Here is a 27,565-nt window from a genome sequence, read left to right as displayed (position 1 = left end):
CGCCAGGCTGGAAAGATGCCTGCACTTCCAACTGTGAGTACAACAAATCTATGGTCTGCACTAGCACTTAACAAAATGATCTATACCAGCTCTGACCACTTGAGGGCACTCTCCACTCACAAAAGAATTTACATGAACACAGAATGTCAAACATCTAAACCTACTTTGTCCACATGGGGGTGACATTTCTTCCTATAAATACCAAAGGACTTAACCATCCTGTCACGCGTAAGTCATTATGGAAGGAAGCTCAACAATTTAAAAGCGATTTCCTATGTGCTCAGGAAACACATTTTAATAGTTCGTCCCCCCCCCCCAAAATGCACAAATAAACAGTTTCCCCATATCTTTACTGCAAACGCAGATTTAAAAAAAAGAGGAGTCCTTATTGCAATAAGGGACACTGTCTCATTTCAACTCCATGAAGTGATTGTAGACCCACAAGGACGGTTAATAATATTAATTTGCGATATCAACTCCTCAACGTACACTATTGTGAACCTTTACGCCCCGAATTCCAACCAAATACGCTTTCTTAACAGAACTTTTTGGAAGATACGGGTCCACCAAAAAGGAGCTCTGGTGATCTGTGGGGACTTCAACCTTATCCCAGACTCACAACTAGATTCCACTTCTACCCCCATCAGGAAAATCCAGATGCTTCAAAACACCATACATCAGCAAAACTTATACGATGCCTGGAGATGCCTTCACGCAGGGGAAAAAGACTTCACTTTCTTTCCACACAGGTCATACTCATGAATTGATCTATTCCTAGTAGATCAATGGACCTTGTCCAGAACTGTAGCAGTATCTATAAATGATAATACGTGATCAGATCACGCGTCTGTAGTGCTGACAATCAGACTCATTTTCCTCGAACCCTGTTCCCATCTGGAGAGCTAACCCACTTATTTTACAGGAAAAACCTACTAAAACTATATTGGATCAACGCAATATTTTAGCGATAATGTGAATTCTGTGGATGATAAGTTTACATTGTGGAATGCCCATAAGGCATTCATGAGGGGTATCTTTATTAAACTGGGGGCAAGGAGGAAGAGGCAGCACCAACAGCAAATACAGGATCTCACAAACAAAATTCACAACTTAGAAATCAGTAATAAACAAAAACCCACACTCTCAATTTCTAAACAATTATCACAACACCGTTATGATCTTCGATTGCTGCTATTAGGAAATTTTGAAAAGCCTACTAGACGTCTAAATATGAACTACTATGTAAATGGTAACAGGGCGGGGAAACTCCTAGCACAACGCTTACGGGACTACAGGTACAAAACCAAGGTACTGTACATCCAACACCCGATCACTAAAGATAAACATCAACACCCACAAAAAATTGCCGACACATTTAGACATTATTATGGATCTCTGCACAACCTAGCAGATGATCCAAATACCATACAACCAACCCCCGAGGCTATAAAGGGCTTTCTGAAGAAAGTATCTCTTCCCCAATTAACCCCAACACAACTACAGCACCTTAATTCTCCCTTCACAATCCACGAAGTATCTCATGCTATAGATACGCTACCACTAAACAAGTCCCAAGGTCCTGATGGATACATAGGAGAATACTACAAAACATTTAAGTACATCCTCTCACCCCACCTAACCAATATTTTCAACACTGCAGCTGCCTCTTCCGCTTTCCCATCAGAAATGTTGAAAGCACTCGTAATCACCCTGCCTAAACCAGGGAAGGAACCATCTCTTCCACAGAATTTCAGGCTGATATCATTACTTAATATCGACCTGAAACTATATGCCAAACTGATTGCACTAAGGCTGATAAACATACTTCCACAGCTAATAGATATGGACCAATCCGGATTTACAAATAGACGTCAAACCACTGACGCCTAAAGGGGGTTAATTAATGTAATCCACCACACAAATCTGAAGGGAACGCCTTCTCTGCTCCTTGCTTTGGATGCAGAGAAGGCGTTCGATCTGATATTTTGGGCATACCTTGCCAGAGTATTGGAGAAGTTTGGATTCCAAGGCACCATATTTTCTGAAATTATGGTATTATATTCCAAGCCCTCTGTCCAGGTTTACACCTCAGGGGCACTTTCCACTCCATTTAATATTACAAATGGAACTCGCCAGGGGTGTCCACTTTCACCGTTAATTTTCAACCTTCTCATGGAACCTCTGGCAAGTTACATACGCAACCACCCTCAAATTACAGGACATAGGTTTGCTGATGATGTTATACTCATGATCACAGACGTGAAGACCTCATTAGCCTCAATACATCAAACACTCAAAGTGTTTAACAGTATATCCTACTACAAAGTAAACGACACTAAGTCATACATCCTTGGCATCAATATACCTCATAAAACTAACCACAAAATGGAAAAATTATACCCATACACGTGGAGCACCACTGGTATAAATTACTTAGGCATCACCTTAACACCTAAGACAAAAGAATTGTTCAAAGCTAATTATTCTATATTGTTAGACAAACTACAACCCAAACTCCAAGATCTAGCAAAAACAGAATTATCCTGGTCCAGGAGACTTGCAGCCTTTAAAATGGTACTGCTACCACAATTTCTATACCCTATTTAGGACCATCCCTATCCCAGTACCTAACATCTTCTTTATTAAAGCCCAATCTATGATCAACAGATATCTTTGGCAAGGAAGGAGGGCGAGATGTGCATTCTCTAAACTAATCAATACTAGGAAGGCAGGAGGAGTGGGCTTAGTAGTTCTTAAAGACTATTACATTGCCTCAATATTGGCTCAAATTAAAACATGGTTCCCCAAAAGCCCCAATACCAGATGGAAGGAACCCGAAAATATACAACTTAAAGGTGGTGATCTTTATCACTTTCTTCTTACTAGCCAACAATACACCCCTAAATACGTATCACTTTCTCCCACCGTCACAGCATCACTTTATGCCTGGAGAGCTTTGTCAAACACTCCATTTCAGGACTCCATTACCTCCACACTATCAATGCCCACCTATAGCTTGACACACATAATACCTGACTTAAACTTCTCAAGCTGAGTGGAAAAGGGGATAGAAAAAATTGAAGATATAATGATAGGTCCAACTCCAAAAACCTTCAGGTCCTTACAGATAGAATACAACCTAGCTAACTCAGAATATTACACATACCATAGGATCACACATCTATTACGCACCAACCTGAAAACAAATATTGAGATGCCATGGAGAGTATTCCAATACTACACAAACCCTACCACCAAGATTAAAGGTATATCGTTGTTCTATAATATACTAAAAAATAAGGATATACCCTTGAAAACAACTCATATGATTGCCTGGGAGAAGGAATTAGATATGTCTTACTCCCTGGAACAATGGAGAAAGGCACTACACATCACGTACGCTGGAACAAAGAGTGTAAACTTATGAGAATTATTGCAGAAAATCTTCTTCAGATGGTATTTCACACCCCATAGAATAGCCATATTCTCACCACAAAGTTCCAATACCTGCTGGAGAAACTGTGGTGCTGTGGGAACATTGTACCATATACTCTGGTCTTGCCCCACTATATTATACTTTTGGAAATTAGTCTATGGAGTAATCTCACAAGTTTTGAATATTAAAGTACCCATGTCACCGGGAAATGCAATTTTATCCTTAGACATAGAGTTAATTCCACCAGACTACAGGACCATAGCCGTTCACATTCTTTTGAGTGCACGATTAACGATAATGCGCCATTGGAGAGATCAACAAACCCCGTCTCTACATGAAGTAATCAATACGACTAACACTCACACAGCGTACGAGATGTTATATGCATCAACTCAAAACACTTACATTAAAGCCCAAAAAACATGGGAAAAATGGGTAGATTGGTACACAATGAAACATAAGACTTAAATGTATTACTTATAAACCATACTGTACTAATAAAGGGAAGTAACTATCAGACTGTGTTTTTCTTTTCCTTTTTTTTCCTAATTTTATTTTATATTATGTTATACTTTCATATTTCATACTTTTTTTTTTGAACACCAATGTCTATTTCATATATTACTTAGTCTAACACTAGACGTTATCTAACAATGAAAACAATGCAACAACCCTCAAAGAGGGTTGGGGGTCGCCGTTCCCCTCCTGAGCACAGCGTGTTCCCAGTTGGGGTGCCTGGACAGGGGAGTGGTGTCCCTCATTCTTGATCTAGCAAGATATACTTTATATATCACATTTTTACCTTGGTTTACGTGTCTATTGTATACAGACTGAAGTGCATATCTGAGTGACTATTTTTCTATATGTTTTTCACTTATGTTCTGTGAAATATTCAATAAAAACATATTGATTTAAAATGTATTGGCATATCTTTATCTTAACATAGTGAATAGAGCATGTTTGTAAGGCCAATTATATTTTAGAGTATAGAAACTATACTTGTGTAATAATCCTTGTATTTTTGAATAACCAAGATGTTTCTTGTGTCATGGCTAGGGATGGGCCAAACACCCCCCGTTCGGTTCACATCCAGAACATGCGAACAGGCAAAAACTTTGTTCGAACATGCGAACACCAGTAAAGTCTATGGGACATGAACATGAAAAATCAAAAGTGCTAATTTTAAGGGTTAATATGCAAATTATTGTCATAAAAAGTGTTTGGGGGACCTGGGTCCTGCCCCAGGGGACATGTATCAGTGCAAAAAAAAGTTTTAAAAATGGCAGTTTTTTCAGGAGCAGTGATTTTAATAATGCTTAAAGTGAAACAATAAAAGTGTAATATTTCTTTACATTTCATACCGGGGGGTGTCTATAGTATGCCTGTAAAGTGGCGCATGTTTCCCGTGTTTAGAACAGTCCGAGTGCAAAATGACATTTCTAAAGGAAAAAAGGTCATTCAAAAGTACTAGCACTAGCGACTGCTATAATGAATTGTCGGTCCGGCAATACACATAAAAGTTAATTGATTCAAACGGCATGGGATTTCCCCACAGGGGAACCCCGAACCAAAATTTTTTTTAAAAATGCATGGGAGTCCCACCAAATTCCATACCAGGCTCTTCAGGTCTGGTATGGATATTAAGGGGAACCCCGCGACAATTTTTTTTTTAAATGCCGCGGGGGTCACCCTCAAAATCCATACCAGACCTGAAGGGTCTGGTAAGGATTTTAAGGGGAACCCCGTGCCAAAATTAAAAAAAAAATGGCATGGGGTCCCCTCAAAAATCCATACCAGACCCTTATCTGAGCACGCAACCTGGCAGGCCACAGGAAAAGAGGGGGGGACGAGAGAGTGGCCCCCCTCCTGAACCATACCAGGCCACATGCCCTCAACATTGGGAGGGTGCTTTGGGGTAGCGGCCCCCCCCAAAGCACCTTATCCCCATGTTGATGGGGAGAAGGGCCTCATCCCCACAACCCTTGCCCGGTGGTTGTGGGGTTCTGTGGGCGGGGGGGCTTATCGGAATCAGGAAACCCCCTTTAACAAGGGGACCCCCAGATCCCGGCCCCCCCCATGTGAATTGGTAATGGGGTACAAATGTACCCCTACCATTTCACAAAAAAAGTGTCAAAAAGGTTAAAAAAGACAAGAGACGGTTTTTGACAATTCCTTTATTAATTTCTTCTTCTTTCCCTGCTTCTTCTTCCATCTTCTTTCTTCTGGTCTTCCTTCGGTGTTCTTCTTCCCCCGCTTCTTCCTCCGGTCTTCTCGTCCCCCATCTTCCTCCAGCTTCTTCTCTGCTTTGTCCTCCTCCGCACGATCCACCTCAGTGGGAGTCTTCCGCTGTGTGACGCTTCTGTTCAGGTGACAGTTTTTATATAACAGAGGGCGGGGCCGACCGGTGACCCCGCACCCCTCTGACACATGGGTACTTCCTTGTGGCTTTCCCCGTGTTGTCATAGGGGGGTGGAGTCACAAACAGGTGACTGTTATATAAGGACTGTCACCTGAACAGAAGCGTCACAAAGCGGAAGTATCCCACTGAGGCGGATCGTGTGGAGGATGAAGCGGAGAAGAAGCCAGAGGAAGATGCCAGACGAGAAGACCAAAGGAAGAAGCGGGGGAAGAAGAAGATGGAGGAAGAAGAAGAGCACCGAAGGAAGACCAGACGAAAGAAGATGGAAGAAGAAGCGGGGAAAGAAGAAGAAATTAATAAAGGAATTGTCAAAAACTGTCTCTTATCTTTTTTAAACTTTTTGACACTTTTTTGTGAAATGGTGGGGGTACAATACCCCATTAACAATTCACACGGGGGGCCGGGATCTGGGGGGTCCCCTCGTTAAAGGGGGCTTCCAGATTCCGATAAGCCCCCTGCCCGCAGACCCTCACAAAAACCGGGAAAGGGTTGTGGAGATGAGGCCCTTCTCCCCATCAACATGGGGACAAGGTCCTTTGGGGGGGCCGCTACCCCAAAGCACCCTCCCAATGTTGAGGGCATGTGGCCTGGTACAGTTCAGGAGGGGGGCACTCTCTCGTCCCCCCTCTTGTCCTGCGGCCTGCCAGGTTGCGTGCTCAGATAAGGGTCTGGTATGAATTTTTGGGGGGACCCCACGCCATTTTTTAAAAAATTTTGGCAAAGGGTTCCCCTTAAAATCTGGTATGGATTTTGAGGGGGACCCCCACGCCATTTTCTTTAAAATTTTGGCACGGGTTCCCCTTAATATCAATAACAGATCTAAAGGGCCTGGTATGGAATTTGGGGGGACCCCCACGCATTTTTTTTTTAATTTTGGTTTGGGGTTCCCCTGAGGGGAAATCCTATGCAGTTTTTATCAATGAACTTTTATGTGTATTGCCGGTCTGACAATTCATTATAGCCGGCGCTAGTGCTAGTACTTTTAAATGACTTTTTTTCCTTTAGAAATGTAATTTTGCACTCGGACTGTTCTAAACACGGGAAACATGTGCCACTTTACAGGCATACTATAGACACTCCCCAGGTGTGAAATTTAAAGGAATATTACACTTTTATTGTTTCACTTTAAGCATTATTAAAATCACTGCGCCCGAAAAACGGCAGTTTTTAAAACTTTTTTTGCACTGATACATGTCCCCTGGGACAGGACCCAGGTCCCCAAACACTTTTTATGACAATAACTTGCATATTAACCCTTAAAATTAGCACTTTTGATTACTCCCATAGACAATTCACTATAGCCGCTATTACTTCATGACTTTTTTTTCCCTTTAGAAATGTCATTTTGCTGTCAGACTATTCTAAACACGGGAAACATGCGCCACTTTACAGGCATACTATAGACACCCCCCAGGTACGAAATTTAAAGGAATATTTCCCTTTTATTGTTTCACTTTAAGCTTTATTAAAATCACTGCTCCCGAAAAAACGTCCGTTTTTAAAACTTTTTTTTGCACTGATACATGTCCCCTGGGACAGGACCCAGGTCCCCAAACACTTTTTATGACAATAACTTACATATAAGCCTTTAAAATTAGCACTTTTGCTCTCTCCCATAGACTTTTAAAGTGTGTTCCGCGGCTTTCGAATTTGCCACGAACACCCCAAATTGTTCGCTATTCGGCGAACGGGTGAACAGCCAATGTTCGACCCGATCATAAAGCCCATCCCTAGTCATGACTTGACTTTCAAGGTATGCAAGAAGTTAAGTTAATGACCTTATCCAAATTGTCTCATAACCATATATCCTTTTTTTAGACGCAAAGGCTACCAAATTTGACATATGTTTGACAGCTCTAGATATTTAATAGTTTTCTGTTAAGCCTAAGTCAAGGGTCATTCATAAAATGAATTTGACATGAAAAATAACATTTATCAATATCAATTTCTAATCCTATACTGCCCCTACTGAAAACTATGTGTAAGGACACTACAATTTGCCTATAGGTCTGTCCAGGAAATGACATGTACTTGACGTCACTTTTACGACGTGAAAGGCATTTCCACATCCATTCCTGAGGGGAATATAGACTGGATTCACGTAGCCGGGGGGGATCTGGAAAAGCTTGAAAGGGGGTCTTGAAAGGGGATCTTAAGATGGAGAGACGAGCAGGAGAAAAGCAGTACAGAAAAATGTAGGATTGTTGGAGAAGTCCTTTTGGGACACCCAGCTGATACTTCTCAAAACAACAGATTTCTTAAATCTCTGGTAATATATTCATTTATATTTTTACCTTCTGGGTAATTTAAGTTGAGTATATGCTTAACTAACCCAATCAATATTGGTAGTTCAGTTTTGGAGTGAATTGAATTCTAACTGCAGTACGAATTTGTTTCACTTTTAAACCAAGGGAGATACACATCCTGTTTTATCTTACATAGTAGGTGAGGTTGAAAAAAGACACAAGTCCATCAAGTCAACCTATGTGTGTGATTATATGTCGGTATTACATTGTACAAACCTGTATGTTGTGGTCTAATGCCCTGTACACACAGTCGGATTTTCCGATGGAAAATGTCCGATCGGAGCGTGTTGTCGGAAATTCCGACCGTGTGTGGGCTCCATCGGACATTTTCCATCGGATTTTCCGACACACAAAGTTTGAGAGCAGGCTATAAAATTTTCCGACAACAAAATCCGATCGCGTCAATTCTGACCGTGCGTGGCCTGTTCCGACGCACAAAGTGCCACGCATGCTCAGAAGAAATTCCGAGACGGAACCGCTCGGTCTGGTAAAATTAGCGTTCACAATGGATACAACACTTTCGTCACGGTGCAATGTTAAAAATGGTTTAAAACAGCGCACTCTCTTCTTCTTTATAATGTGAGAAGAATGAAGTAGTTTTGCTGCTCAGATTCACACAGACTTCTCTCAAACTTCTTTCTTTATTATTTATCGGGATTCCCTCAATATATTTTGATTTGTCACATCTGGCAAAATTATTTTTGGGTTGTTTTCTTTTTTTTTTTCTTTTAACGCATAATTTTTTCAAATATTTTTTAGGTTTGTATTTTTTTTAAGGCTGATCTTTGTTTTATGTTATTTTAGGTTTTACTCCAGAATATTTTTGTGTGTGTTTTGTGTGTCAAGTTACCACAACACCATCGATATCTTATATTACTTAATCTCAAGGAGATTGCTTGGTGTTGGTGTCTCTTGTTAATTTCACATTGTACTTTAGAAATGTACCTGAATCCTCCCAAACAACTGTCCTTTTTGAAGGAAAACACACATAGGCAAGTATAATTGAAACAAAAATTCCTTTATTAAGGGCTCAGAACCAAACAAAGAGCGAGGCAACGCTGAATAAACAGCAGAAATTGGCGAAGCCTTGGACCCCCAGGGCAGACATCAATTCTTTAACATCAAAATTGGTGGCCCGAGGAGTCCATATCTAAGGGAGTGCAGTCTGGTCCAGAAGCCCCTGAGATGCGGAAAGCAGCAGATGACATCTGTGTCCCCAGGCTGTGGTACTACAAGAGCCTGCATCTTTTGCCAGACCAGACTGGACCCAGGGTCATCACTTTCTGGTCTTCTTTCCACGCTTCTTTCCTGGCTGTGGCTCTGGTGTTGGAGATGTGGCAGGAGGAGGAGTAGGACCTGGAGGAGGAGGAGTAGTAGGACCTGGAGGAGGAGGACCATGTGTGAGGTCACAAATGTGGGTAGCAGATGTTATTTGGCCCCTCAACCCCTTATTGAGAGCTTCCAACATTAAGGACTCACACATGAGTTGTTGGCCCTCCTCCATCCGCTGCATTTTGCAGGCAATTATGCCAGCAAAGTCCTCCTCCACAGTGTGGGGGGCTGTCAGGGCCTCTGTAGCCTTCCAAAAGAGGCCTATGGCAGCCTCTTTCAGGGTACTCCTCTTCCTGCCACTTTCTCTTTATAGGTGGATGGGAGGGACCTGCATATCAGGCAGCCTGCTCGGGCCGGCCACCTCCTGGCTGAGACTTCCCTGTGTATGAAAAAGAGAATTGGTTTTAGTTTTTGCATCATCAATCCCAATCATAAATTAGTACTCCAAACTAACATCTAGTTAACATCATTGATTGGACAAGCAGAAATATTTAGAAGAATGCTATACCTGGCTCAAGCTGGGCTCCTCCACATGTTGCTGCCTGGAAGGCCCAGGTTGGACATCAGAAGCCTCAGCTGGGGGGGAAGGAAGACTGGAGAGTGATGACCTGGGTTCAGTCTGGCCTGCCAGAAAATGCAGCCTGTCATAGTACCACATCCTGGGGACATAGATGTCATCTGCTGCTCCGGATCTCTGGGAATCCTGGACCTTCTTGTGCTCCCTTAGATAAGTGCTCCTCAGGCCACTAATTAGGAGCTTCAAATAGGTCATGCTTGCCGTGGGGATCACCGTCTTCACAAATTCCAGCAATTGATCCAGTGCTGCCTTCCTCTTTGTTTGGTTCTTATATTCAGGGTGTTTTATCTACCAAAGACAAGGCAGCTCCCTGAACATATCTATAAAGATTGCCATAAAGTCGGTATCTTTCAAGATATCCATTTTCACTGCAAGACACAACACAAGACAAACCCTAATGTCAGGCAAAACCTTCATAATCTTGTTACAATATAGGCCTCAATTTAGAAGCAGTATAGGCCCAAGTTTGGCTCTTACTTTCGTTATCACGATTGGTGCCTCCGATACTCCTTGCTCCGCTCACAGATCGTACGTACTACGCACACGTGTTACGCTTTATACACACTGCGCATGCATGTAACTCCGCCCGCCCCTGACATTCTTTCTAGTCTATTCCCTGCCCCTTTTCGCTCTGCGCAGTGGGTGAAGAGCACATGACGGAGTCAGAGCAGGTGTGTGCTAATTATAGCAACGAGGAGGAGGAGGAGGAAAGCCCGGATCCGGAAATGTCCCGATCCAGAAGGAGACGATTTAAGGCCTCAAATATGTTCTTCGGTGAGATGTTGGAGATGGTCGACATCCTGAAGAAGGCCGACTATGACGGAAAGTATGGACCTTACCCCAACCCCAATATCAGAAAGGCCAAGGTCATGGCGAAAGTGGTCAAAAATCTGCACCGGAATTTCGGGGTACGTTGATCGAAAGATCAGCTCAGGAAGCGGTGGTCGGACCTGAAATTAAGAGAGCCCGAGCAGTACAGAAAGATCCGGAGAGTGCTGCAAAAAAGTAAGTAGTTGTGCTGTGTTCCTATTCTTTTTATCTTTATTACGTTCGTGCTGCTCCATGTGCTTTTCTTAAGTGTTGTACAGTTAAAAATGGCAACTTTCATGTTCATGGGCACATTATTCGTTCGTATCAAACATTTTTCTTTCGGCCTATAAAACACCATTGTTTAGGCCATATGCATTTGCCCACATTTTTTAGGGCCTACTTGTATGAAAAATATTTGGTTGTGTAGATGGGTTTGTTACTAGAATGAAATGCAAACTAGATTCTGTGTAAGGAGAGGACACTCAGCAGCTGTTTTCACATCTGGATGCTGGAGCACTAGTGTGGGACACAAGAACACCCTTTTTATTAGGGGATCCACACAGGTGCTCCAGTGGATACTATAGGGGGGTCTCCATCTGTGAAGCTTGTACAAAACAGGTAAAGTCTTGAAGCTTGACAAAGGACAATAAAAATTCTACATCTTGGAACTCAGCAAAAATAGACAATTGTATTCCAAGCAATGTTTCATCTTTATATTTCTGCCATCAAATATCTGTGTGCTAAGTATACCATTTTAGTTTTACATAGGGGAGAAAAGACTCGGAGGACACCCCTCATCCGAGGAGACCACAGACCCCCCACCTCGGGCAGAAGGGGAAATACCCCCAACCCAAGAAGAACAGGAGGAGGAAGAAGACGTGGTGGAACTAGTCACAACAGGTGAGTGTCTGCGACCACAAGCTCAGGTAAGAGATGGATGCCGGTATATTTATAATACCTGTTTTTTTTGGGGTTTCTCTCTTTTTAGGTGATCGTGATGTTGTGGATCCTGGGCATTTCACCTTGGAAAGTGCACAGATCCTGATCGGGGAGATCATGGGGTGTAATTTAGCATTGGAAAACCTCAAGAAAAACATCAATGATGTTATTCAAAAAAATAATAACATCATTGATGTTTTGGGGAGAGTTTAAAACCCCTCCAAATCCCTTTGTTTTTTGGTGTGCTACAATGTTAAAAATGTTTTAGCGATTTTTAGAAAAGCCACATTTTGAGGATGCACACAGTGTGTCAACATGTGCTATCTGCCATCACGGGAGATCAATGGACGCGTTTTGGGGGTGCAACCCCTTCCTCAATAATAAAGTAGCTGAGAGGAAGGGGTTGCTCCCCCAAAACACGTCCCTTGATCCCCCGTGATGGCAGCTAGCACATGTTGACATGCGTAAATTGTTGTGCATCTTCAAAATTTGTCTTTTGCTGGGGTGACTTCACCCCATCTGAACGCAAAATATCAAACACAGTTCCTAAATACTCATGTCTGATATTGCCTTCAAGTTTTACCATATGTGAACTTTGTAAGTTCAAGATTTGTGTCTTTCTTATTGTTTTGAAACATGCCTGTTTTATCTTAAATGGACATTTCTATTTTTGATAATGCCACCCCAAAAATTGTTATACAACAAACATGTTGGTTTGTTTTAAAAACCTTTTCTAAATGCACATGTGATTGTGCAGGTATTAAAAAGATTGTTAATCAAGAATGTGTGGATTATTGTCTCAACGCTACAACACTTTTGTGGTGATGTAATTGCTGCTTTCTGTGACAATGGGTGTTATTTCCAAATAGGGATGAGCTTCGTGTTCGAGTCGAACCCATGTTCGACTCGAACATCGTCTGTTCGCCCTTTCGCCGAATTGCGAACGATATGGGCCGTTCGCGCCAAATTCGTGTGGCGCGTCACGGCCCATAATTCACTGCGGCATCGCAGTGCATTGCTGGCTGATGATTGGCCAAGCATGCACTATGACCCGCATGCTTGGCCAATCACAGCGCCGTCTGAACAGAGAGCCGTAATTGCCCAAAGCCAAGGAGGCTTTGGCCAATTATGGCTCAGGGGATTTAGCACACGCCCCACATTATATAAGGCCGCCTACACGGCGGCCCTGTGTAGTGTGTGTTCCGGCGTTCATAGATAGAGAGATCGAGAGAGACAGACAGTGTCGTTTGATTTGAGTTAGATAGTTTAGGCAGAACAGTCAGTCAGTTAGCTGCACTTACAGTGTATTGTGTAAATATATGCATCCCAGGTGTTGCATATATATATACACTGTATTCAGTTTAGCTAGATCCATTCCTGTTATCTTCTTACTGACAGGCAGGCTTGTCTTGTTACAGTATTTACAGCTACCTGAAGAAAATTGCTGGTGTTCTTTTGATCCTATTAGTACCACAGTCAGGCAGCTAGACTATTTACAGTTAGTGCAGTGCGTCCTGCTCACAGTGTTCAGCTAAAACTACAAGTTAGTGGGGTACGTCCACCTCACAGTGTTCAGCTAAACCTAGAAGTTAGTGCGGTGCGTCCTGCTCACAGTGTTCAGCTAAAACTACAAGTTAGTGCTGTGCGTCCTGCTCACAGTGTTCAGCTAAACCTACAAGTTAGTGTAGTGAGACCTCTGCACAGTGTTCATCTAAAGCTACAAGTTAGTGCAGAGCGTCCTGCTCACAGTGTTCAGCTAGATCCGTTCCTGTTATCTTCTTACTGACAGGCAGGCTTGTCTTGTTACAGTATTTACAGCTACCTGAAGAAAATTGCTGGTGTTCTTTTGATCCTATTAGTACCACAGTCAGGCAGCTAGACTATTTACAGTTAGTGCGGTGCGTCCTGCTCACAGTGTTCAGCTAAAGCTACAAGTTAGTGTGGTGCGTCCACCTCACAGTGTTCAGCTAAACCTACAAGTTAGTGCGGTGCATCCACCTCACAGTGTTCAGCTAAACCTACAAGTTAGTGTGGTGCGTCCTCCTCACAGTGTCCAGCTAAACCTACAAGTTACTTTTTTGCGAGCTCTGCACAGTGTTCAGCTAAAGCTACCTGTAGAAGGTTGGTGGTGTTTTCCTGATCCTATCACTACCGCAAGCAGCTAAAAAAGCTACAAGTTAGTTTTTTGCGAGCTCTGCACAGTGTTCAGCTAAAGCTACCTGTAGAAGGTTGGTGGTGTTCTCATACTACAGGCAGGCAGTTGATTTTGCTAGCTGCAGTATCAGTACATATATATATATATATATATATATATATATATATATATATATATATATATCCCAGCTTAGTGCAGCTACAGGCCATTAGTATGTCTGGAAGGCCAAGAAGGAGAGGCAGACAGTCACAAGCCAATAATAGAGGGCAAGCAGGCTCTGTGTCTAGTGCTGGTCATGGAGATGGTGCATCCTCATCAGCATGTGGCCGTGGGACACGCTTGGCCTTTTTTTCGGCAGCTGGCCGTGTTGAGCCGCAACATGCGGAAGACTTGGTCGAGTGGATGACCAAGCCGTTCTCATCCTCCTCATCCTCTCTCACCCATGCCCAGGGTACTTTGTCTGGCAAAGCAGCGGCCTCTTCCCTTGGCTCAATGTCATCAGTGACTCCTTCCCTAGCCCCACCATGTCCTCCTGAGAAGTCCCTTGAACTGTTTGACCACAGTGTTGGGTACATGCTCCAGGAGGATGCCCAGCGTTTGGAAGGCTCTGATGATAATACTGAGCTCGATGAAAGCAGTAACGTGAGCACGGACAGAGGGGGTGCCCAAGAAGGACAGCAATCTGGCAGTCATGCTCCCCCTGCTGCAGCATACTGCCAGGTTTGCTCCAGTGATGAGGAGGGAGGGGATGATGAGGTCACTGACTCAACGTGGGTGCCTGATAGGGGAGAGGAGGAGGAGGAGGCGGCACATCACCAACGAGGCAGGATGCCCTCCAGGGGCCAGCCTAAGGGCAGCACCTTGACTGCATCACACCCCAAAGCTCCACATGTGCAGGGCGCTGCAGTCTCTGCGCGTTATTCAAAAAGTTCTTTGGTGTGGGCCTTTTTTGAGACGAGTGCATCAGATCGCACCGCTGCTATTTGCAACATATAAATAAACTAGTATGTGTGTGTCACCGGCGCAAAACCAATATCTACCGATTACTTTAATAGTGATTGCCTTAGCTGCTGCATCCAAAAAACTTCTCATAGAAATAGATTACAGATGCTGTGTGTGTGAATGCGCTGCTCCCATCTAAATACGCTTATATCCTATCCATAAAGTGCAAACTTATTCCATATACAACATGGATCCATATAGAATCATTACATTAAAAAATAAATTATATCAAAAATTATATCAAAAAAATCCAAAAATTCAACAGTTCAATGATGTGTGTCACATTTGTGGCAAAGTCTCCCAGTGATGTATTCAAATCTTCTATCAATTGCCGTGATTGGCGTGCTCTTGTGCTAATTCAATGTACTAGTGACTTAGTGCTCCACCACCACCTGTGAGATTGGCCACTCACCAGATGTTTCTTTAAAACTACACCTTTGGTTCATTCATAGGGATAACCACTCCACTCAAAGGGAACTTCTTCAACAGTTATGATTGGACCTTATTGTTCCTCATAAAACATGAATAAAATGATCATCGCGCAATACCGTTTAAACTGTTTATTGTAAAAAACAAATAAAAACTGTGCACTCACATTTATATGTGCCCTTGAGCCGGCACCAAGCTATTCCAACAGTTAGGGACGGGTAGGTATAGCAGTCTCGTTCATTGAACTGTTGAATTTTTGGATTTTTTTGATATAATTTTTGATATAATTTATTTTTTAATGTAATGATTCTATATGGATCCATGTTGTATATGGAATAAGTTTGCACTTTATGGATAGGATATAAGCGTATTTAGATGGGAGCAGCGCATTCACACACACAGCATCTGTAATCTATTTGCAACATATGTCTCAAGCGTATCTCGCATGGCCAAAACATCTCCCGCTTGGGTATCACATGCTTGACCAGACATATGTTGACCTGCCATGCAGTTCATTGGCAAGCGTATCTAAAAGACCCACACCAAAGAACAAAGAGGAACTCTCCTTGCTCCTCATCAGCTGAGATCTCCAACCCCACTATACCTTCAGTCCTCTCTGAGACCTGCACTGAGAGGAATGAAGGTGTAGAATTAGGTGTGTCACAGCCAAGTACTTGTGGGCAATCTGCTTTTGGTACACCGACGTCAGATTGTACCAGGCAAATTTCCCTGCCCCAGCTGCTGCACTGCCGAAAGAAGTTTGCTCCCAGCCATCCACATGCCCAGCGGTTGAATGCTAGCTTGGCAAAATTGCTAGCACTTCAACTGCTGCCTTTTCAGTTGGTAGACTCTGCCCCCTTCCGTGAGTTTGTGGAATGTGCGGTTCCTCAGTGGCAGGTACCCAAACGCCACTTTTTCTCACGGAAGGCTTTCCGGCTCTCTACCGGCATGTGGAAGGCAATGTCCATGCCTCGCTGGACAGGGCGGTCAGCGGTAAGGTGCATATTACCGCTGACTCATGGTCCAGCAGGCATGGACAGGGACGTTACCTAAGTTTCACAGCGCATTGGGTGACTCTGCTGGCAGCTGGGAAGGATGCAGGACAAGGTGCAGTAGTGTTGGAGGTTGTTCCGTCACCACGCCTCCAAAATGCTAATGATTGTGACACACCTCTCTCCTCCACCCCCTCCTCTTCTTCTTCCTCCATGGCCTCTTCCTGTGCTTTGTCCTCGGAACCAGCGGTGCTCCGTAGCCGTTCAAGGGGTACGCAAGTACGCAGGCCAAAAGATGCCATGCGGTGCTTGAGCTGGTGTGCTTGGGGGACAGGAGCCACACTGGGGCAGAGGTTCTGTCAGCTCTGCAGGGGCAGGTTCAGAGGTGGTTGACACCACGCCAGCTTGAGGCAGGAATGGTGGTTTGTGACAATGGCACCAACCTCCTCTCTGCCCTCCGACAGGGACAAATGACCCATGTGCCCTGTTTGGCTCACGTCCTTAACTTTGTGGTGCAGCGGTTCTTGGGCAGGTACCCGGGCTTACAGGATGTCCTGAGGCAGGCCAGGAAAGTCTGTGTGCATTTCCACCGGTCATATAATGCCAGTGCTCGGCTGACGGACCTCCAAAAGGAGTTTAACCTGCCCAAGAAGCGCCTAATCTGTGACATGCCCACCAGGTGGAACTCAACGTTGGCCATGCTGCAGCGGCTGCACATGCAGCAGAGGGCCATCAATGAGTACCTGTGCGACTATGGCACCAGGACAGGGTCAGGGGAGCTTGTTTTTTTTCCCCACGCCAGTGGGCCATGATCAGGGATGCATGCACTGTCCTGTCACCATTTGAGGAGGCCACGAGGATGGTGAGCAGTGACAGTGCATGCATCAGTGACACTGTCCCCCTTGTCCACCTGTTGGAGCACACGCTGCGTGGAATAATGGACAGGGCACTTGAGGCAGAACAGAGGCAGGAAGAGGAGGACTTCCTTAGCTCTCAAGGCCCCCTTTATCCAGACAGTGTTCCTGCGTGCCCGTCGATCACACAGGAAGAGGAGGAGGAGGAGGAAGATTGTGTCAGTATGGAGGTGGAGCCTGGCACTCAGCATCAGCAGCAGTCTTTAAGGGATCAGTCCCAAGAAACACATGGACTTGTACTTGGCTGAGAGGAGGTGGCTGCAGACCATGTCGTCCTTAGTGACCCAGAGGACTCCGGACCGAATGCCTCAGCAAACCTACGCTGCATGGCCTCCCTGATCCTGCAAAGCCTGCGGAAGGATCCTCGTATTCGTGGTATCAAGGAGAAGGACCAATACTGGCTGGCAACCCTCCTTGATCCACGTTACAAGGGTAAGGTTGCGGACCTTATCTTGCCATCGCAGAGGGAGCAGAGGATGAAACATCTTCGGGAGGCCTTGCAGAAAGGTCTGTGCAACGCGTTCCCAGAGACTGGGAGGTTACAAACTCCTGTTTCTGGACAACGTGTTGCTGAGGCTTCGGTCAGTCAAAGAAGGAGCGGTGGAGAAGGTGGCCATCTGACCGATGTGTTCAGACAATTTTTTGGTCCGCAGCCCCAAGGTATGATCGGTTCCAGCCACCATCGCCAGCGTCTGTTTTACATGGTGCAGGAATACCTAGGGGCAAGATCTGACTTGGACACCTTTCCCACTGAAAATCCTCTGGGTTACTGGGTCTTGAGGATGGATCACTGGCCAGAGCTTACACAGTATGCAATGAGCTACTGGCCTGTCCTGCATCCAGCGTTCTTTCGGAACGCACATTCAGTGCTGCTGGAGGCTTTGTAACCGATCACAGGGTGCGTCTGTCCACCGACTCGGTCGATCGACTGACCTTCATAAAAATGAATCAGTCTTGGATCACCACCAGCTACCAAGCACCTGATGCTGATGTAACCGAATAATTTTTTTTGAAATCTCAGATCCCTTCAAAGACTGCCTATGCTGATGCTGAGTGACTATCCCTGAGTAATTATCCTCTTCCTCCTCAATCATCACGCTGATAGCTTGTAAGAACATTTTTGGTTCAGGGCACCACCACCAGTGCCTAAGGCCCAATTTTTCAGCCCCTGTTTAACAGGGGCGTGTAATTACAATTTTTAAAGCAATACTTTGCAGCAGGGCTCGTTTCTGCGTTACAACTAGAGTATCTGTGAGGGGTTGCAGTGTTGTGGCACCAGCACCAGTGCCTAAGGCCCAATTTTTCAGCCCCTGTCTCACAGGGGCATGTAATTACAATTTTTGATGCAATACTTTGCAGCAGGGCTCATTTCTGCATTCCAACTAGAGTATCTGTGAGGGGTTGCAGTGTTGTGGCACCAGCACCAGTGCCTAAGGCCTAATTTTTCAGCCCCTGTTCAACAGGGGCATGTAATTACAATTATTGATCTAATATTTCACAGCAGGGCCCATTTCTGCACCCACAAAGAGCGAGTGAGGACTTACAGTGTTGTGGCACCAAAGGCCCAATTTTTCTGCCCTTGTTCAACAGGGGCATGTAATTACAATTCTTGATCTAATATTTCACAGCAGGGCCCTGTGAGGGCTTACAGTGTTGTACCCACAACAACACCTAAGGCCCAAATTTCTGCTGAGTATATAGGGCAGGCCCCTACTTTCAAACATCTAACTTACAAACGACTCCTACTTGCAAACGGAAGGAGACAACAGGAAGTGAGATGAAATCTACACCTAGGAAGGGAAATTCTCTCCTGTAAGAGTTAATATGGGAAAAACATTTCTCCTTTCCACTGATGCTTTCCAATCCTTGTTCCACAAAAAAACCCAAATTTTCAAAAAACATTTGTCATTGGGAAAAAAAGTGAGGTGAAATCTTCTGAAGAGGCGGAAAGACAGCAAAACAAATGTCACAGGGGTGATAACCCTTCCCTATGTTTTCCAAAAAGCTTAAAAAAGGTTTTTTGGCTGGAGCTAAACACGTTAAAAATGTACCCGTTAAAAATTACAAACAGATTCTACTTAACAACAAACCTACAGTCCCTGTCTTGTTTGCACCACCTGTATACTGCTGTTCAGAGTATATAGGGCCTGGTGGCCCCACACCTTTCCTTATTTTAATTTGGGTGCGGGGTTCCCCTTAATATCCATACAAGACCCAAAGGGCCTGGTAATGGTCCGGGGGGTACCCATGCCCTTTGTCTCACTGATTTTCATCCATATTGCCAGGACCCGACATTACATTAAACCCGCAAGCAGTTTTAAACAAGATTTTTTCCTTTAAAAATGACATTTTGTGCAGGGACTGTTCTAAACACGGGAAACACGCACCACTTTACAGGCATACTATAGACACACCCCAGGTACGATATTTTAAGGAATATTTCACTTTTTTTTTTTACTTTAAGCATCATTAAAATCACTGCTCCCGAAAAAACGGACGTTTTTAAAAGTTTTTTTTGCATCGATACAAGTCCCCTGGGGTAGGACCCGGGTCCCCAAACCCTTTTTAGGACAATACCATGCAAATTAGCCTTTAAAATGAGCACTTTTGATTTCGAACGTTCGAGTTCCATAGACGTCAATGGGGTTCTAACGTTCGTGCGAATTTTCGGTCCGTTCGCAGGTTCTGGTGCGAACCGAACCGGGGGATGTTCGGCTCATCCCTATTTCCTAAGGGCAAATCCACTTTGCACTACAAGTGCAGTTTCAGTGCATTTTCAAGTGCACTTGTACTGCAAAGTGTATTTGCCTTTAGTAAATAACACCCAACAGTGCTTTGTATAAGGTTACACAATCACGCCATTTTCAGGACTCACCACATTTTGGTCAGGGTCAGCTAAAACAAACACAAGCAGTAAATGTCACCAAAGATTTGCTTAATTTTTTTTTATTTGATCAAGGTTTCACAAATTGTCTGGCATATTGATGGCCCCCCTACCCGCAAAGAACTCAAGGTATCTTAGCCAAGCATCACGGGCACTCAGGGAGGGCAAGCCAGGACGGCCACTTTCAAGCGCCGTCAGGGTTGTTTCATTTATAATTCCGGCCTCAGGCCCAACTGAGCCAGCATAGTTGGCAGAATGTTGCCATAAAAAGTTATGTAGAACACAGCAAGCCAGGATTATATGATTCAGTTTATACTCCGCCATATGGATGGGTGTAAGAAATAGGCGGAACCGGCTGGCCATGATTCCAAATGTGTTCTCCACCACTCTTCTGGCTCTGGCCAGCCGGTAATTAAAAACCCTCTGGTCCGGGGTGAGGGTCCTCATCGGGAATGGCCGCATAAGATGGTCCCCCAGCGCAAATGCTTCATCCGCAACGAAGACAAATGGGAGTCCTTCCACATTCTCTTCTGGAGGTGGCAAGTCCAAGCTGCCATTCTGGAGATGCCTGTAAAACTCTGTCTGGGCGATGACTCCACCATCGAACATCCGGCCATTCTTCCCCACGTCCACATACAGGAACTCGTAATTAGCCGACACCACTGCCAACATCACAATACTATTGAACTCCTTGTAATTATAATAATTATAATAGTACGACCCCGAGTTGGGTGGTGGGACGATGTGGACGTGTTTCCCATCAATTGCCCCTCCGCAGTATTAGTAGTATTTTTGCACATAAACATGGAAAGCAGATTAGACACAAACATTCTTGGCCAACATCCAGATAACATTTATTAAGGGGAATTTTACAACACCAAAGTATAAGGTACACCTATCATATTCCCCCTCCCTCCCTCTCATGGGCCATTTCTAACATTATAGGGGGGGGAATCTTGGACAGGTAACCCTCTCCACTTCATTGAGAGATGAATGCCTAAATAATGGGTATTACTTTGGCCAGCCCCTCCTTAGTTACACTATTGGCAGCCCACTGGACAGGTAAGAAGTGTCATAATACAAAGATATAAATACACACTGTACACATTTGAGCACATTTGGACATTCTACTATTACCTATCAAGATAATAATAGGATACAAAAACTTTAAACAGTACCATTTGAAAGTATACCAGCAGGCCCTTGCACTACATGCTTTGGGGAATTCATCAATAAATCTGACCACAAAAGAGATGGGTATAGTGTGTATGGGTTTGGCAAAGTCAGCAGATAGATGATTGAGGATAGATAGAGAATTGATATCAGCTGACTTAGCAGTTGGGGGGAGGGAGGGTAAAAAATGATTTGGGGACACCACAAAAAAAAGCCTCTGGCACTCTGCCTGAATTTAATGCACAAATCACATTTCTAAAAATTTTTGGGGTTGTTTGGGGTAAAGCACTACTATGGAGCTGATAAAGTACATTGTTAAGTGACTACATGAGGTGAATATAGGGCCCGGAGACCATGCTGGGGAGGTAAGTGAAGGCAAATATGTATGAAGGACAAAAAAAAAAAACATAAAATTCCAGCATGCATGAGAACAAAGGGGACATTCACAGCATATTCCAATCATGGTAATTAGGGAATGAGGAAAGAAATACAATATATTAGCAAACATTATATACAATAAAATGTGATATTAAAGGATTAAAATCTTACCTTAATATACTCCTTCTGCAGGACCTGGATGATGGCAGAACAGGTCTCTGGGATAATGATACCCAGAGCCTGGGGGGAGATGCCTGTCGAGAACTTCAAGTCCTGCAGGCTTCTCCCCGTCGCCAAGTACCGCAAGGTAGCGACGAGCCTCTGCTCCGGAGTGATGGCTTGCCTCATGCAGGTATCCTGCCTGCTAATATAGGGGGTCAGCAAAGCCAACAAACGGTGAAAACGGGGTCCGTCATCCGGAGAAAGTTCCTGAAATCATCAGGATTATTCTCACGGATCTCATGGAGCAAAGGCATATGACAGAACTGGTCACGCTGAAGCAACCAATTCTTGGTCCATGAACTCCTCCCCCGCACAGCACGAACTCTACGAGGAGTACGTATACGCAACATGGCTAGAAAACGGTCGGCTGCTCAGAACGAAGTAACAGAACGCACTGAAGAACAGCAAGGCCTGTGAAGAGCGACCTGAAAAACAGTAACGAACGAACAATAACACAATGACTGAGTCACGCGTAGCTTGCTTGCACGCACTGAAGAGCAGATACAAACCCACAAGCACAAACTGAACCGCAGAAAATGATCTGAAAGCCACGAGTCTGAAAAAGCGCGAATAGTCTCTCACCAAACTTTTACTAACACAAGATTAGCAAAAGGAACCCAAAGGGTGCCGCGCTTGGTTCTGAAATGGCCTTTTCTAGTCTCGTCGTACGTGGTTGATGTCACCGCGTTCTTGGCGATTGGAAATTCAGACAACTTTGTGCGACCGTGTGTACGCAAAACAAGTTTGAGCCAACATCCGCCGGAAAAAATCCTAGGATTTTGTTGTCTGAATGTCCGACCGTGTGTACGGGGCATAATAGTTTTTTTAAACTATCGATGCCCCCCCGCTGAGACCACCGCCTGTGGAACTTACGTTCCAGTCAAACGTAAGTTCGACTGGAACATCGGGTGTTTGCCTGTTCGCCGAACAGCTAACATTATGCTGTGTTCGCTGCAAATTCGAAAGCCGCAGAACACCGTTAAAGTCTATGGGACACTAACATGAAAAACCAAAAGTGCCAATTTTAAAGGCTTATATGCAAGTTATTGCCATAAAAAGTGTATGGGGACCCAGGTGCTTAGATCAATACCACAGCAAAATTACATTTCTAAACGAAATCTAATTTAAAACTTGCAGCTGTAATGAGTTGTCGGATCCCAGCAATATAGATAAAAATCATTGAAAAAAACGGCATGGATTCCCCCCCAGTCCATTACCAGGCCCTTTGGTTCTGGTATGAATATTAAGGGGCACCCCGCACTAAAATGTAAAAACAAAAAAAGCATGGGGGTCCCCCCAAAATCCATACCAGGCCCTTTGGGTCAGGTAAGGATATTAAGGGGAACGCTGCGCAAATGGCGTAGGGGTCCCCCCAAAATCCATACCAGGCCCTTCGGGTCTGGTGTGGATTTTAAGGGGAACCCTGCGCCAAAATTTAAAAAAATGGCATAGGGGTCTCCCCCAAAATCCATATCAGACCCTTATCCAGGCACGCAACCTGGCAGGCCGCAGGAAAAGGGGGGACAAGAGAGCACTTCCCTCCTGAACCATACCAGGCCACATGCCCGCAACATGGGAGGGGTACTTTGGGGCAAGGGCCTCATCCCCACAACCCTTTCCCGGTGGTTGTGGGGGTCTGCGGACGGGGGGCTTATCGGAATTTGGAAGCCCCCTTTAACAAGGTCCAGATCCCGGCCCCCCATGTGTAGGGGTACATTGTATAACATCTGTCATCGCAAAGAGGATTTAGTTGGCGGGAGCTTCCCATTGAGGCGGAGTTGTTGATTTTCTTTTCTCAGTCCGTCAGCACTGGGATCAAAGATGAATGGACATCGCGGGACAGTTTTTTTTTTAATAAAGGACTTGTACCAAATTGTCTACTGTCATTTTTACAATTTTGACACTTTTTTTGGTGAATGTGTAGGGGTACAATGTACCCAATACCCATTCACATGGGGGGTGGGATCTGGGAGTCCCCTTGTTAAAGGGGGCTTCCAGATTCTGAAAAGTCCCCCGCCCGCAGACCCCCACAACCCTTGCCCAGTGGTTGTGGGGGTCTGTGGGCGGGGGACTTTTCAGATGAGGCCTTTGTCCCTATCAACATGGGGACAAGGTCCTTTGGGGGGGACCCCGAAGCACCCTCCCCATGTTGACCTGAAGGGCTTGGTATGGATTTTGGGGGGACCCCACGCATTTATTTCTTTTTTGGTGCGGGGTTCCCCTTAATATTCATACCAGACCCAAAGAGCCTGGTAATGGACTGGGGGGGAACCCATGCCATTTTTTTCAATGATTTTTATCTATATTGCCAGGATCCGACAATTCATTGCAGCCGCAAGCAGTTTTAAATGCCATTTTTTTCCTTTAGAAATGTCATTTGCTGTGGCATTGTTCTAAACACAGGAAAAATGCTCTATTTTACAGGCATACTAAGGACATGATATTTAAAGGAATATTTTATTTTTATTGCTTCACTTTAAAGGCTAATTTCACCTTTTTTTTCTTCTAAATTCCAGCTCCCCTATGCACTGATATAGCATTAACATACTTTTTTTGTAAAAATATCAAAGCTTTCCATAAAATCTACAGACACTTACCTTACTGTCCTTCATCAGTGATTCCAAATGTATCTATTGCTTCTGTCTTACATCCTCACAGACTGTAGGTCATGACACAGGAAGGAGTTAACCAGCTGACATCATTAGCACACAACCTGCATCATCTACCCTCCTATTCCCAGGTGCACATTTTTTAAATGAAATACAACCAATCAGTGATCACCCTTCTCACTAATTACACAATCAGGTTGCATAGTGTATGGCCATCTTTATACAAGTACATAGAAGAGTGGAATCACTCTTCTGTCAAGCCCCGTTCACATCTCTGCATAGTGGGAACTTGTATTCCCACATGCGTTTTTTTTTTTTTTGTGGGGGGAGGCATTTTGCAGCATTTTCACTTATCACACATAGGGCAGATCATCCACCTGAATGGGCTGAATTGCTGTGTCCTACACACACAGCAATCACCCCAAAGAAGCTTCGGGAACTTTTTTGAGAGCAGAGCTTGGTGCGTTTTTACTGCGAGTTTTGGTGCAGAGCATTTTTTAAATGCAAGGAAACACACAGATGTGAATGGAGCCTAATTGTTCTTGTGTTACCGCACCAATTTCACTTTCAGGCCCCATTCACATCTTACATAATGGGAGTGAACGTTTTGTGGCTCGTTTTTCCTGTAGCACGCATAGGGCAGCCTACTGATTTAAATGGGCTGTGCTATATGTGACTTATGGGACATGTTGGCGTTTTATGGGTTGCGTATTTTTTACTATGCGTTTTGCAGCATTAGCCCCTCGTTTTTTCACATGGCAAAATGTGTGCTTGCTTCTGTGTTTGATGTGCTGTTACCAATTAATGGCACTGAAAGCACAACTAGTAATTTTAGGTGTATAAAGATGGCCATACACTATACAATCCGATTGTACAATCTCCTTTAGTTCTGCCATCAATCATGTAGTGCAAGGGCCTGCCTGATTGAATATAGAGTGATTGGCTAGATAGAGGTTTCCTCCTATTATATAAATTTGGTAAATCTAAAGGAGATTGTACAATCAGATTGTATAATGTATGGCCACCTTTATACACCTAAAATTATATACCAAACCGGGGGGGTGTTGGCTCATCCCTGATCTCAACAAAACTAACTTCAAAAAGTCTTAGAATTGGATTAGTTATAGTATGTGTTGAACCATAGATTCATTCTAAATATATCTGTATTTAAAAATAAGTCTTGGTTAAATTACCAGATTTGTATGTGGTTGACAAAATTATCCATATACTATAAAAGAGGTTTAAGCTTTAAGATCTTTGTTTTGAGAAGAAATTGCATGTGTTAAATTCAACACCTAGTTTCTTTTCAAAAGTTTGTAGAGCCACAGAAAGCTATTTACTAAGTCTTACTAAGTCTAAGTTTACTAAGACAAAGTGTTGAAACATGGTATTTTGTAACAAAAGCTTGTGGTAACATTTTGCATCACCCATATATTTGATATTTGAAGTTATATCTTTTTGTATTATCACCAAATATATCTGATATTATTTTTGCACTGAAATTATAGTTAATAAATATATATATTTTAGCACATCGCTGTATTCGTTCTTGTCTTCAAACTAGCATGGATAAACAAACTTGAATTTTTTTGTTTGATTTGTGGAAAAATGTGAAAATCTCCTTAACCACAGATTTTTGCACAATTTCATAAATATAATACTTTTAATATTTCAGTATAAACATCTGACAGCACCTTTTACCCAAAACCAAACATGGTCAAAAATCAATCAGGGTTATGAACAGTCCACAACCTTCAACTTGTGAGAGTGTAGTTAAATGTCAAAAGGAATTAGTTCCCATAAAGAGATGCTGTTAATGAGGGGGTTATAAACTTTCCCAACACCCGGCCTTAGCTTTTGGCACCAACTTAAATCATAGTAGAAACAATAGTCCTAGCAAATAGCATTGTGAACACCTGTTTGCAAGGTAGATGACAAAGCAGGGAGACTGCTGGAGTATAAGAAATACATCTTATGCTGCGTACACACGGCCGGACTTTCCAACAGAAAAAGCTCGATGGAAGCTTTTGGTCGGACATTCTGACTGTCTGTATGCCCCATCTGACTTTTTCTGTCGGCTTTTCCGACGGACTCAGATATAGAACATGTTCTAAATCTTTCCATCGGAAATGCAGACAGAGTTTAGCCCATTGGCAAGTCTGTTTGTCTGTTTGTGTGTATGCGGCATAAGATGTATAACAGCAGGCAGGAGGACAAAGATACAGTCCGGTCCAGAGCCCTGGTCAAAACATATATATTCCTGTTGTCCCCAAGTCGAAGACCCCGCTGCAGATTCCAGAGTGGCAATGCAGGTAAGATAGTTAAGTGTTGTAACAGAGAGGTCATAGACAAGGAGCCATGATAGGCACACAGTAAGGCACAGAAAGGGTAGCCTGCCATCTCTCAACAGTGCAGATCAGATGAGGGCTGCCATTAAAGGCCCAGATACATAGCAGAGAGGAACCATAGCAGAGAAGCCAAAAGGTAGAAAGAAGAATTTACAAGCTTGGAAACATGTTGATCCACTGGTATCCACTGGCATCCTCCGGTACATTGAAGAAGCAGACAGACTTTCTGTCTTGTACCCGCAGACGGGCTGGGAATAACATGTGATATTTCAGGCCTTTGTAGTGAAGGGCTTGACTTACAGCATCAAATGACTAGTGTTGCTTCTGTGTACCCACGGAGGAATCCGGGAATATCATTAGGCAAAGAATAAAAGTGCGGGCTCGCGTCCCAGGGGGGCCTCTGGTAGGTGGCATTCAATGGGTTCTCTCCACCGCAAAGAAAGGTGAGAAAGCGGCGGGAACAGAGATCTCAGCAACTGCTCGGTAAATGCAGCTTCTTCTTCTGCACCCCCTGGCAACCCCGGGATGCAAAGGTTGTTATGCTGGTTGCGGTTCTCGGAATCCTTAGCTCTGGATTCAAGGGCTTTTACCTTAGTCCTGTGCAGGCAGGCTGAGTGGTCGCAGATCCAGACTCGACGCT

The sequence above is a fragment of the Aquarana catesbeiana genome, linkage group LG04 (genome assembly GCF_042186555.1).
Source record: "Aquarana catesbeiana isolate 2022-GZ linkage group LG04, ASM4218655v1, whole genome shotgun sequence".
Lineage (NCBI taxonomy): Eukaryota > Metazoa > Chordata > Amphibia > Anura > Ranidae > Aquarana > Aquarana catesbeiana.
The sequence above is the reverse complement of the archived record's forward strand: the minus strand, read 5'-3'. Positions refer to the sequence as shown.